This window comes from Ixodes scapularis, unplaced genomic scaffold, assembly GCF_016920785.2.
Source record: "Ixodes scapularis isolate PalLabHiFi unplaced genomic scaffold, ASM1692078v2 PGA_scaffold4__175_contigs__length_147842914, whole genome shotgun sequence".
NCBI classification, from domain to species: domain Eukaryota; kingdom Metazoa; phylum Arthropoda; class Arachnida; order Ixodida; family Ixodidae; genus Ixodes; species Ixodes scapularis.
In genome coordinates, this window is record NW_024609879.1 from 65528603 (window position 1) to 65541884 (window position 13282).

Sequence of the window (13282 nt, forward strand, 5' to 3'; positions counted from 1 at the left end):
GAACGAAGGGCCTAACAACAGAACTTCAGAGCGACAACGAAACTGAAGGCAGAACGCCCGCCTGTCCACTTCTGTCATCGTCAAGAAAGAAGCAAAAGTCACCGCCGCAATTTTTTTACTGGGGAAAATAAGACCGGTGTTTTCTGGAGCCTGCGGAACCCATGTTTACGGCCTCAGATGATGTCAAATGCCAACTGAAATATTTTCAAGTTTTCATTGATGACAAGCTGCTGACGATTGTTGACGAGACAAACCTGTATTCTTTCCATCAGGCTATTGCATATAGGTAAACGTTTGTTACACTGTGCCAACATGCTTACGCAAAGTACATATTATTTGAAGTGAATTGTTGCATCGCCCTTTCAATTAAGCACCTTATAAAATCAAATGTGGTGTTTTAGCTCTGTACATCTTACTTAATTTTACAAGAAAACATGTTTTCATTCAACACCATACATATATCCGTAATGTGTGCTCACCAGAGGCATCCTGGTGTGCATGTCAGGCCAGTTTAGTGTGCCTTGGTGTGGACATTAGACCAGCCTGGTGTGACGTAGTGTGCACATCAAGCCATTCTGGCGTGCTGTGTTGTGCACATCAGACCAGCCTGGTGTGTTTTGATGTGCACATCAGACCCCACTAGGATGATGTGATGGGCACACCAAACCAGCCTAACGTGTTCTGGTGGGGACAACAGAACACGTTAGGCTGGTCTGATGTGCGCACCAGAACACACCAGGCCGGTCTGATGTTTACGTCAGAAAACACTAGGACACACCAAACCGGTCTGATGGATTTTTCAATAGGGGCCCAATATGGCTACCTCCGATATTTTGTATTTCAAGAAAAAAATCTGAGCGAGAGTGTTGTTCGTGAAGCTTTTCTTTGTAGGTATCGTATACCTTGCCCATGCATTAAAAAAGATTAAGCATTTACATTCACGGCAATATCAAAAAGCCTCAAGGTTCCCGTAAATCAACTAGAAACATTAGCCATCATAGATTTTAAGAAGTCGCATTTATCTGCATTACATAATATGGTTTAAACAGCGCAAAAACACAGACCCGGGAGGAAGGACGAAAATGAAGCAACACAGGGCACGGGCTGACTCGCAACTGAAGGTTTATTACCAGCAACGATAAAACAATTACAAAAATCTAAAACGACAAAACAGACCATTATTATTTTTTTCGTTTTCGCACTCTAGTCCTTACCACACGGAACATGATGTTTTTGCCCTTCGCAAATTTTTCGAGATACCTAGCATCTCGAGCAGTTCCTACCCTGATGCTGGAGCTCTACATCGGTGCTAACGCAATGCAACGAGTGGCAATCATCAAGGCTCTAGAACTGACCACCAAGTCGTCCTTCGTAAGGATTTCCAGAGAAGACCAACAGATACTAGAGCTGGGCTGCGGGAGCGGCAACTTTACGCGCCAAGACCTCCTGCCACGCTGCCAGCCCTGCCGTAGAATCGTGGCCACCGACGTCTCCGAGGAAATGGTGCACTTTGCCAGGCAAAACTTTCCCCACCCCCAAATGGAGCACGACGGGCACGACCTTAGAGCCGGCGCTTCGAAGCTCGTTAAGAAGTACGGCGAGTTCGATCGGGTCTATTCCTTCTTCGCCGTGCACTACGCACAGGACCAGGCTTCGGCTCTGAGAAACGTTTCCTATCCGATGACCGTAGACAGGGAACGCCTGCTCGTTTTCGTGGCTCGTATTCCGGGTTTCGACATCTGGAGAAGGGTCTTGGGGTTGGATCGCTGGAAATCCTCCGCGGAAGCAGGTCGCTTACTTTGCTCCTTTGTTTCAACATACAATGTAAACAAATGTCCGTATTATAGCAAGAAATATCCTGAAAACTTCGGTCAAATTAAAGAAACGGTTCTGTTAGATCACTATGCAACACGATTAGCGGTTAAAAAACAGAGGTTATGTTATTCGTCAAGAAAACATCTTTTTTTTTTGTAAATAAGCACCCTACAGATGCGCATGTTATCTGCAAAAGGAGTTTATTGCTAAATAGTCTCGTTTTTCTTGAATAAACACCCTATAAAACGTTAAGCTATGTTTAGAAAAACAGACCGAATGTTTTTCCACAAGAAAAACTTTACTCTGCAGAACGCAACAACCCATTACACTAAAAACGAGGTAACGTAGTCCATGAAAAGGCCATAAAACTGTATTGTGTGGTCGATGTGTCCTATACAGGCACTTAAATAGACATTTAAGTCTAAAAAATCTAAAGGGCTTAAATGGGACACGCACTGTTTTTGTTAGTTTTTGCCCGAAAAAAAACAAAACAATATATGTGCACTATTTAGCCGCCTCAGGCCTCGCCCATAGAATGGTAATCCCGCCCATTACGACTGCATTGGTTTGGCTGTTTGGCTAAACATGTTCGCAAGCCTAACATCTCTCTGTCGCTATGGTGCCTGGAACGCTTCTCCAAGTGATCCTTCTACCACTCCCCCCCCCCCCCCCCCCCCCGCCAAATAAAAAAAGTGGTCCCTCGATTTCTGTTTTATGGCCTCGTGGGAGTGTTATGCTGTTGCTTTTCGCGATCCTGGCGACGTCCCAATAGCTGTGGTGGATGTGGCACAGAAGACGCCCTTTTTGCTCGTAGTCAGAGAGCAGTCACGTGACCACAGCGATCACGTGACCACTTTCGCACCCCGTCCCCCTTCCCTTACTTCACCTTCGCGTTTTTATTTTCCCCGCGTTCTTCTCTCCCACTCCGTGGCAAATCTCTCTGCGTTTTATTAGTTCGTTGTGGTTTTTTTTTTCCCTGCAAACTGGAATTCGGGGGAACGGGTACATCGTCACAACCAACTCGTCAAAGGAAAATTGGTCATAGGTGAACTGCTCAAAGAGTGCATCTCCTTCTAGGTGATCCCATAATAAGGAGAGTGGTCGCATTGATCTTCTCGTCATAAGAAGAGTCGCCAAAGGTTCCAAGTTCGTTTGTCACGCATCTTACTTTTTTTTTTTTTTGTTCACTAGGCAGTCTTCAAATCAGAAATGGAAGTATTGTCGTTCGCTGTGAACCCCACTTTTCCATTGCATGCACTCTTCAGAGTTCCTTTTAGACGGCAGGCTTTTGTAGGGGTGATGCTAAGGTTCAAAAGAAGAACTGTTTGTGTTCAACTGATTAAGGCGTGCCTGTTCAAATGACGACACTCAAAATTGAAAGGATGGAAACACGAAGGGCGAGGACTAGAAAATAGCACTCTTTTATTTAGCAATGACGTCTGATTACGTGTACGAAATTCGCGCTGTGCCTGAGATCACACTGATAAGGAAGGTGTTGGAAAGGTAGAGGGGGTGAACAAGGGGGCCAGGGGGAAGTCCCTTGATACTTTTTTTACGAGTAACGGCAAGCAATAGGAATTACAAAGCACATTCCGCTGGAACAAACTGGCGACAATCGGTTCAAACCTCTGCTTTGCGCCGCCATTCCCTTCCTAAGACCTGCACCGTCCCGCAGTCCGAATGACCAATCAGCCCGCGGCACAGCGTGAGAGGCGTGAGCGCAGCGCGTTATCTACCGAAGGGTCCAAGCTGAGCGGGGAGGGCCACCATTTTCATTCATTTGCCCGGTGGAACGCATGAGATCGACATCCGAATTCGGGTCATTTCCTTTTATTTGGCAGGCTCTGGCATGAAAATGGCAGAGGGTTATTTCTCGGTGGATGAAAAGCTAGCAAATAAAGTTTCTCCACGCTAAAATGCAAAATTTTATTCGGGCGAAAAACAAATAAGCCTGTAGCAGTCGACGCGTAGCCTCAGAAATGCTCTGCGCCGACTGCGTGTTGCATCAAAATGGCGGTCGCTTCCCCCTTTGCTCGCTTTTTCCTCTCTCGCTCCTTCAGCGCTCTCCTTCCCTTCCTTTACTTTTCCCCTCTCGAGCGCCTTCGTCGCCACACACACCGGCCAGGAACGTAGGTAATCACGTGATCCCTGTTGTCACGTGATCTCAATTGTCATGTGACTGCGGCCTGACGACGTGCAAAGAAGGCATCCCGTGGCAGACGCCTGTTCCGCTGCGGGTCACTCACCATTGTTGCGGCCCACGGAAGCTTCGGCAGCCAGAAGTTGGGACGCCGCGACGACAGCGACGCTCGCTTTCGCTCGTGCTTTTCGCCAGAATTTCTACGACCAACCGCCAGGGTCGCGAGATCCGACAGCATGACACTCCTGCTTCTCTGCCGTCATTTGCTGTCTGTTCGGGACCACGTTTGATGCATGGGCGGCATAGGACGCTAAACACACCCGTCGGAGACGCACTCAATGCACCATACTGCTGTGATGTCCGGTCCGTTCCTGTCTGCCGCCTACACCGTGTACTAGACGTGTAGGCAGACGCAGGACTCTGTACGGTGTCGTCTGCAACTAGAACACATCCTTCTACCACCCATAGAACGCCCAGTAAGACGCAGTCATGAAATCGGTGCGTTCGCGTCCGCCGTCGATTGGGTCCGTCTGCTATTCCGCACACGTCTAATTGCTTCTGCGACAATCGCCAGGCGCGACAATAGGGGACGTTTGTACTATCGGTAAAAAATGAAATGCGAACAGAGGAGCGCCTGGCTCGCGGTACAGGCTGTGCTGCCTGGAAGTGAGCCTATGGCCGAGGGCGCTTGGCCTACTCCGATGTGTTTACACCCTTCGCTCGGCCCTCCGCAAGCTTCGGCATTGCGGCTCTTATACTTCATCTCATCCTGCGATGGACTAAAGGCCAAAGCCACGGGCCGCCAGGTCCAATCACGTTCCAAACTAAACTATGACACACGTAGCATTGGTTAGCTTTGGACGAATAGTGCTCCGTATCCAAAAACGCTGCGTCATTTTTATAGCCTCGACACTGCAAAGAGCCAGTACGCCGTGGCTTTCTTTTCAATGTAAAATCTTTGAGTCACTCATTGCTTGATCCCAGCCACTGTCCGCCCGTTCCCATCAGTGATCCGAGACGCGGGCACCGATACGTGCATCGAAGCGAAATACCACGCAATGTCTAAGTGGCTGGTGATTGGATTGGGCGGTTCGTAGCTTCTGCCTTTAGTCCATCGTAGGGTGAGACGAAGTATAGTGTGCTGGAAGCTATCACCGCTATCTTTGTTCGCTCGGCGCGAGGAAGCTCGCCGCTGGTAGCAGCTAAATCGTCGCTCAGCCAGTGCTCAGCCAGCCGCTGAGCCAGCCGCTCAGCCAGCGTGCGCGTTAGCTGCTACCCCCCCCCCCCCCCCCCCCCCCACGCCCCTTCACTGCGTTCACGCCACTTGGAGGCGACAGTCTGTGGATGGCTCCTTACATAATATTGACCCACGACGGGCCACCCGTCCAGGCCGCGTCGCAGTGCCCCAAGTACGCCCTAGCCTCGCTGAACCCCAGTGCACCTTGGTTGCTAGTGGTTACGTCGCGCGGCCGGCGTATATACGGGTGCGCACTTTGGACGACCTCAGAAGCTCCTGCCTCCGGCTCTGAAGACCTGCGGACGCACACCTTCGACCTGCCACGACGTTTCTGATGAGCAATCGGCTTACCATGTCACTGGGCCCTAAACGCACGGTGTCGTCGCCCCTGTATAAACAACATGTATGCACATCAACGAAATGGCTCTGTCATTTTCCGTGCATCGAACGCACGCCCTTCTTGCACGCGACAAGTGACCTGGCCTGCTTGCACCAGGAAGAAGACAGGTTTTCGGGAATGTCACTCCTCAGAAAAGTGCCGAGAGGCTGTCTTCGCCGTGCTTTGTTATATATGTATAACCGCTGCGCGAAAGGCTTAAGCAATTCTACGAGAATCAGCATGGCGGCGCCAGCGATTTCTGCCCATTTTGTGTGTGTGTGTGAGTAGGGAGGCGACATAACATCCGTACAAAGCACATAAAAGCATGCTTATACTCAATTATTTTTTTATTAACGAAATTTACCACGCGGCGCACCGGGATTCGAACCTCGGACAATGTGTTCCCTAACCGGACGCTTGTCTGTCGCCACGAGGGGGACGTGAACGGGAGCGCATGTAGCCTGTCTAAGTACGACACGGGAGAGCCTGCGGAAGTAGACGACGTCGATGCGAGCTGCATGCATTCAAACGACGAAGCGTAATCCTCGTCATTCGGGACCTCACAACTTCACGGCTTCTGATTGCGATTAAACTTTTCACGGTCATTCGGATAAACCCAGCGGGTACATCATTGTGTCGCGCGTTCAACGCATTCGAAACTGTCCAAGTTATTTGAAAAGTCAGCACTACAAATGATTACGCACGCATAATACACGCGTGACACATCCTGTACTTCCCAGATTTACCAAAATGAGCCAAGCATGGCGTTTTTTTTTAATACAGCATGTTTGCTGTTACTTTTGTGCAGGTTTGTGAGAGCTTAATTCCGAAGAGTCACGACATGAAAGATGGAGAGGCTCGCGCCTCTTATATGCTGCACATGCTCAAGAGCGCCAGTCTCAAGTCCAAGATTTGCGAAGTGACAACCCAGGTACCGAGAACGGGGAACTTGGACCAGCTCTTGACTAAGGTTCCCCAGTTCACTGTCTGCGATGTACAGCACGCACTAACTTCATACCACACATTTACAAATTTCTAACATTAAACACATTGGCAAAAACATAAGAATAATAAAAATAGCCAGACGCGTAGCGTTACAACCTAGAGAAACTTGTGTACAGGAAGCCCCCAGAAAGTTTACAAGGTTTGTTTCAACGCAAAAATAAATACGTATCACCGAACGCGCATTCTTCACCCAGATGTAGCGATATATTGAAAGTCGAAACCAGATATTCAAGTCTCAGCACTAATCGTTTTGTTGTTTAAAAGTCAATTTTCATAAATTAATAATAGGAAAATGGTGGCCGAGACCGCTCTCGAATACGTGCAGCTCCATGGCGTCAGTGCGCGAAGACGGGCGAAATAGGCCCCTTTAAACTTTGGCATCTCGTTCAGACCTTCAGCGCTAGATTCGAGCATTCGGCGATGCATAGTTTACATACAGTTTACAGATTTGGTTTAATGAGCACGAGAAAGCTTCACTAATGCAGTTTGGGCAAAGGTTGTACGCCCAGGGGGCATGTTATAGAGAACTAAAAGTGACATTAAGTCTGATCATTTACGAAAAACTCTGGGATAACCTTTTAAATAGTAAAAAGTAAACTCGGTTGCAATCGAAAAAGTTGTTGAGCGTCATCGAAAATCACTAAATCAGTCAATTTTAGAAATCTTTGAAGAACGTGTGTAGCACGTGGTAGGGCGGTGCGAAACCCCGGTTGATAGACGGAAAAACAGCGTAACCGCCTTTCCGCATGAAGTTAACCGAGGTGTAACGTTAGCGCTAGCGCGCGTCGAAGCCATCCAAATCTTTATTAAGTTGACTGACTTTGTCGCTTTCGATGACAGTCAAGAAGGTTTAATTGGAATCAAACGGTTACCTTCACTAACCTATGCGGTAATAAATTTTAATTATTCGACATATCAAGACTGTCACCCCCCCTATATTGTGTCCCCCTGGCCGTACAACACGCCTGCAAAGACGGTATTAGAAAAGCTTTGACGGCTTATTTTCTTAAATAGTTTACAGATCCTTAAAAAACACACCTTGTATTGTGCCACTGCCTATGCAGCACTTCCTCGCGGGTGGCGCAACACTCCCATTGGCTGGAATAAGCGGGCATGGGACCATAGTCACTATGGTCACAGCCAATAGCGTTTTCATCGCAAGTCGCTGTGTGGGTCTTGGCAATATAAAATTGCACCCAGAATTATCAACACAAAAAGGAGTTCCGCGTATGTCGGGTTTGTCAGCTATGGGCAACGTACCGCTCTAAATGTTTTTTTTTTAATATTTTTTTAAGATGACTTTCCAAACCACGGTAATACGCGCGGCACCAACACTAGAGAGTTTTAGTAATACGTATAGGGGCAAACGCAAACCCCCTACGTTAGCGTTAACGTTGCGTCGACGGAACGTTACGGAGCCCGTCGAATACGCGCTTTTAGTACAGCGGAAGAAGAACGCTGTACTAGGAGGAGGAGGTTGATGTCATCTTCAATGGTAAAGCGAACCCGTACAATGCGCGTAGCACATCCGCTGGTTTGCCTCATGCACCGCCGCCATTTTTCAAACTAAGTAAAGACTTGTAGCGCCGTCTAGATGTGCTCCTGTAAACTGCTTCAAACAATCCAAGGCGGGTATTCGGTCAAGCCAATCCAAAGCCCCGTTTCTCCTCACTTTGTTACTGAAGTGCGCGTTTCCGTGTGCCTGTTGTGTACGCGTTTTCTCTTTCTTTTTTTTTCGTACCGACCGCACGGTAAACATCTTTTTGGGTTCGACGGCGTCGCCAACGTTCTTGGCTATCGACACCCATCTTTGTGGGTGCTCGAAAGGGTTCGTTGCGTTGACTTCTTTGAGGAGGTTGATGTCATCTTCAATGGTAAAGCGAACCCGTACAATATGCGTAGCACATCCGCTGGTTTGCCTCATGCACCGCCGCCATTTTTCAAACTGGACTTGTCTCGCGCTCTCCCGTGAGCGACGAGAGCAACGAGATGGCAAGCAGGGGACCGCTACGTACGTTCGCAAAAATCGATAGCGAGCATACGTACGCAAGGCTCGCCGCAGTACGTACGTATGGCGCATGCGCAGTGTGGAGGACGCAACGTTAACGTTAACGTATGGTCTGCGTTTGCTCCTATACGTATTACTAAAACTCTCTATTAATGGCAGCGTTTGCCGTTCACATGCTATTCTGCATGAGCGCACTACTGCAAAGCTCCAGTGATGTTTTTTGCGAGATACAGCGCTCTTGGCTGTTTATACTACCTCGTCCTTGTGTTTTTGGCACTTTTTTAGGCCATCATGAACCAACTGGCCCAAGTTGCTACCTTGATAGATTTCTCCTGGTGCATAGGTCGTGAGACATCATTTGATGTCGCGTGACGTATACACCCAGTTCAGTTTCCCCACTCAATGCATCGGGGAGTTTTATAAAAATAACGCGTTCTTCACTAGCGGAACCGACTGTGTAACGACTTTTAAATTTTGAACGATCGCACCGTTATGAATTGCACTTCATGCGTTATCAAGATCAAGGTCGCTGACGATTTTTGATTGAGTTGGGTTTGATGTTATTGCTTCACGTTTATCAGTGTAAGGAAGAAATTACCTTGTCTAAAGCACTAGCGTTTTCTACAAATCTGTAAACAAAGTTACTGCCTGCGGTGTTGCTTTGGTTTCGGCGTTCGCACTAAAGACCCCCCCCCCCCCCCCCCCCCCCCGCTCCTCGCACGTAACCTGAGAAGGAGGCGGTAGCATAAACGAGTAACGACAATCAAGTAACGAATTTGACCCCTTCGGGATAATCTGATACGTTCGAAATCTATATGGGCCACTGTCAACGCCCCATAAAACAGAGTCGAGTATTGGGAAGGATTTTCACTTCACCCATGAAACGACATGACAGTCGGGTGACAGCAACTCACCAAATTAAACCCGATACCGAGCGTCCTTCGACGCGTTGACTGAACACGAGGCTGTGCCGAACGATGACGCACCACTCGTGTCCAACCAGTGTCTTCTCTCCATCTCACTGTAATGACATCAGAATCCTAGAACGCAGGCTTTGACTATTTTATGTGATGCTGCCACTGTCTAGTACTATATGTCTTTCTTTTTCTTTTCTTTTTCGAAAACACAGAGCTTAATATAAGCATGCGTACAGGCTCGACATTAGGGCGTAGGTTGCCGCTGGCGGCTGCTTTATAAGTCAGTAATAGGGAATCAAGGTTTCTAGTCTTCCTAATTGTGACTGTTGCCGCAAGCTCACCCGACTGCGATAATTTGACTGCACTAGTCACTTACACACGTGGCACATTTACCAAACTTATAAACAATGCAACTAACCAGACGATGTTTTTTTTTGTTGTTGCTTGTAGTGGGCGTGGGGTTTGGCAGGTTTCTTTAAAATGGCGTAAAAGCTACATAATGTAGCTCACGGTATATAGGAGATGACCATATATACCGTGAGGAGTGTATAATACGGGGATATATTGTCACAATAAGTCTAACGATTGGCTAAAACTAATGTGTAAACGTTTTAGTAGTTAAAATAAATGTGCGGTTTTCATTGTAACCCTGGGGAGCAATATCGAAAACCACTAAAAATTACATATTAAAAAAGATTTGGAGCGCATCAAAAGCGCAATGGTGCGCTAAAGTTACCACACGTACACCGCGCGCGAGTCTACTGGTGCGAAAACACGCCCGCGTCGTCTGTCCGTCTCTTATCATGCGCACTTTCGCGCAACTGGCTAATTAGCGCCTTTCGCGTGGGTGGTAGCTTTAGCACATTATCGTGATTCCCGCGCACTTCAAATCTGCATAACATTTACTCATTTTTTTTCCATGACGCTCGGCAAGTTTCCGAGTTGGCACCATGTATTGATTTTTAATAAATAAAACGTTAATGAACAATTTTACCTAACAATTTGGCTTATCGAGACGACTGGATCCCTATACTGAGTTGTCCTGGTTGTACAACCCACCTGCATGCACCGCATTGGCGTAGTTTTCGCAATTTGTTTTTTAATCTGTAAGACCTAAGGTAAGGCAACCGGTATACTGTCGCTTACAAATGCCACCACGTTCTCGTTGCATTTTGCTTTTCTCCAGATATCTATCGTGTAAGAAAACCGATATTTTTCGTCAGTTCTCTTGAACGAGGACAATGAGCGCAGAGAAAAGCAACCCGATGGATACTCCACCTTAGGCATGAATATCATGGCCCATCTTGTTTTCCTTTTTGCAGGATTGCACGTCGCCCACAATCAGATTATTCCGCTGATACCGGAGGATTCGAAAGCGGAATTCATGTCAGACCTTAAAGAAGTCGTCGTAAGGTTTTGGACCGAGAAACACACCAGGGATCCCCAGTATCACATCGAGACATTTGTAATCCATGCAGCTAAAATGTGATGCAGCGTCCTGTTGTCGTGCTGCAAACTGAAGTTCCCTAGCCACGCTTCATGGGCTCGGCAGTCTAAGTTGCAGCCCATTAAGAAATGGTGGTCTTCAAGGCGTTGCTTTCATGCCCCGTGGCGAGTTCACGAGCGCTATATTAAAGGGTGACGTCCCGGAAACTAAGTGGTTGGGCCTAAATTGTTATTCGATGAAATAGAAAAATTGCAGGATATTTATTTGCAATAATGTAATTTAGGTGAGGCCTCCATGAAAGGTTGGAGATGAAGTGGACCCCAATATCTTTGTATGTAGGGACATTTTGAACAGACGTATTGAAAATGGTGTAGTTGAACTGTGGTGATGTACTTTTGGTATTAAAATTGGGAAATATTGTTTTGCTAACTTTAATCTTTAATTAAAAGGTTAAAAGGCGCGAACTGAACAGGACGAAAAAAGATACACGTACAAAAACGGCAAGTTCAGGTCAGCAGGTACTTTCAGCGTCACCTAAGTGCATTAGTAATTAACGATTCCTTTCTGGTTCCGAGCTCAGCAGAACTAGTTCAAATCTTGTACGCACTATTGCAGAATGCGGCCGCAGTCTTTTTTGTGGAGGTAGAAGGGTTGTTTCATACCGCTGTTCTTAAGAACATAATGTGGTCAGGTGAAGTGGGGTTCGAGAATTCTATGGGTTTTAACTTCGACCATTTTATGGCGCTGCCAGAATATTAGTTGCAGTCCACGGTCGTTGCTCTTAATGAACAGATCTACGTACAGAAGAATGGTATTTGTATTGGTTCTTCCGTGACACCCCATTTTGTGAGACATTTATCTTTCTGCTATGGACAAGTGCATATCGGGGGCTCTTGACAGGATGAATGTGGTCAATATTTTCCGCTATGTGGATGATTTTTTGCTTATTTTGGAGGAATATACAGCGATTTGTGTGGAACATGCTGTGGAAGAAATCGTTAAATTTTTTAGATCACAATCCGGCGTACTGAACTTCTCTTGGGGAATGCCTAATGATGGCAGTATTCAATTCCTAGACTTGCGGCTCATTTTTATTAAGGATCATTTGTGCTGGAGCTATAATCCATGAACTAAGAAAGACCTCCTTCCTTTCAACAGTGCCCACCCAAACCTTGTAAAGTGGAAGATTACTTCCCCATGACTTCACACAGTCATTACAAAAAGCTGCCAGCATAGACTGCGGATCAGCTTTGATCACCAGGTTGCACGCTTGACGAGTCCCGGTTACCCGGAGAGCTTAGCGACAAGCGTGTGTGAAAGGCTCCTACAGAAAGTTAAACGAGACGGATGTACCAAATGTTGCGAAAAGACAGACAAGATGCCAATGCAGGTAGTTTTATATTTCCACTAAGTGACCCATAAATAAAAAAAATATATATATATATATATATATATATATATATATATATATATATATATATATATATATATATATATATATATGGCTTCTAGACACAGGGTTAATACAGTGGTCTCAGAGCGTGCAAACTTTCAAAGATGTGATCCGCGTTGTCAAAACGAAAGTTTGTAACGTCTTCAAATACATGTGAAAATATACACCGAATGCGTGACTAAGGTTGTTAATGAGATTTCTTTTAGTTGCGGACAAGTTAACATCAGTCAGACCGGCCGATACTTTATTGAAAGAGCACGGGAACACATACTAGCCGTACGCAATAATTCGGGTGGGCAACTACAAACAATGTGGATTTGAACCTTCGTTAGAGCGCACAATGTTTATTAAGAAAGGGGACGACAAGATGGAAAGGGAAATAAGCAAAGCTTTCTGTATGCACAAAGCGGCTGAGAAATGCGTAAGCATGCCATCTCTTTATCTGCTAAACACAAAAGTTTTGTTTCTTGAGGGCTGCGTGTTATGAGTAATAGGAACCTTTATCTTGTTACTTGTGTTTAAGCGATGGAAATCGCTTGACACAAGCATCTCCATTTTGGCAGTTTGACAATGTTTCGTGTTTCATTGAATCAGTTGGAAGTTAGCACTTGTCCGTGTCGTGCGCGTGTCTTTTTTCGTCCTGTTCAGTTCAAGCCTTTTAACCTTTTCATCGGTATGTACCAATTAGGCCCAACCAGGCGTTTATTTAAAGTTTACCTGCCACTCTTCAGACCATGTTTCGAGGCATGTCAGGTCGGTCTGCAAAAGCGCACAGCCATCCATCCAGCCTTTCTATTTTTCAATATATCATGCAGCCGTCGGCGTGTATACTAATTTTAGACGGAATAGAAGTTGACGAGTCATTTACTTATAAGGGGAAC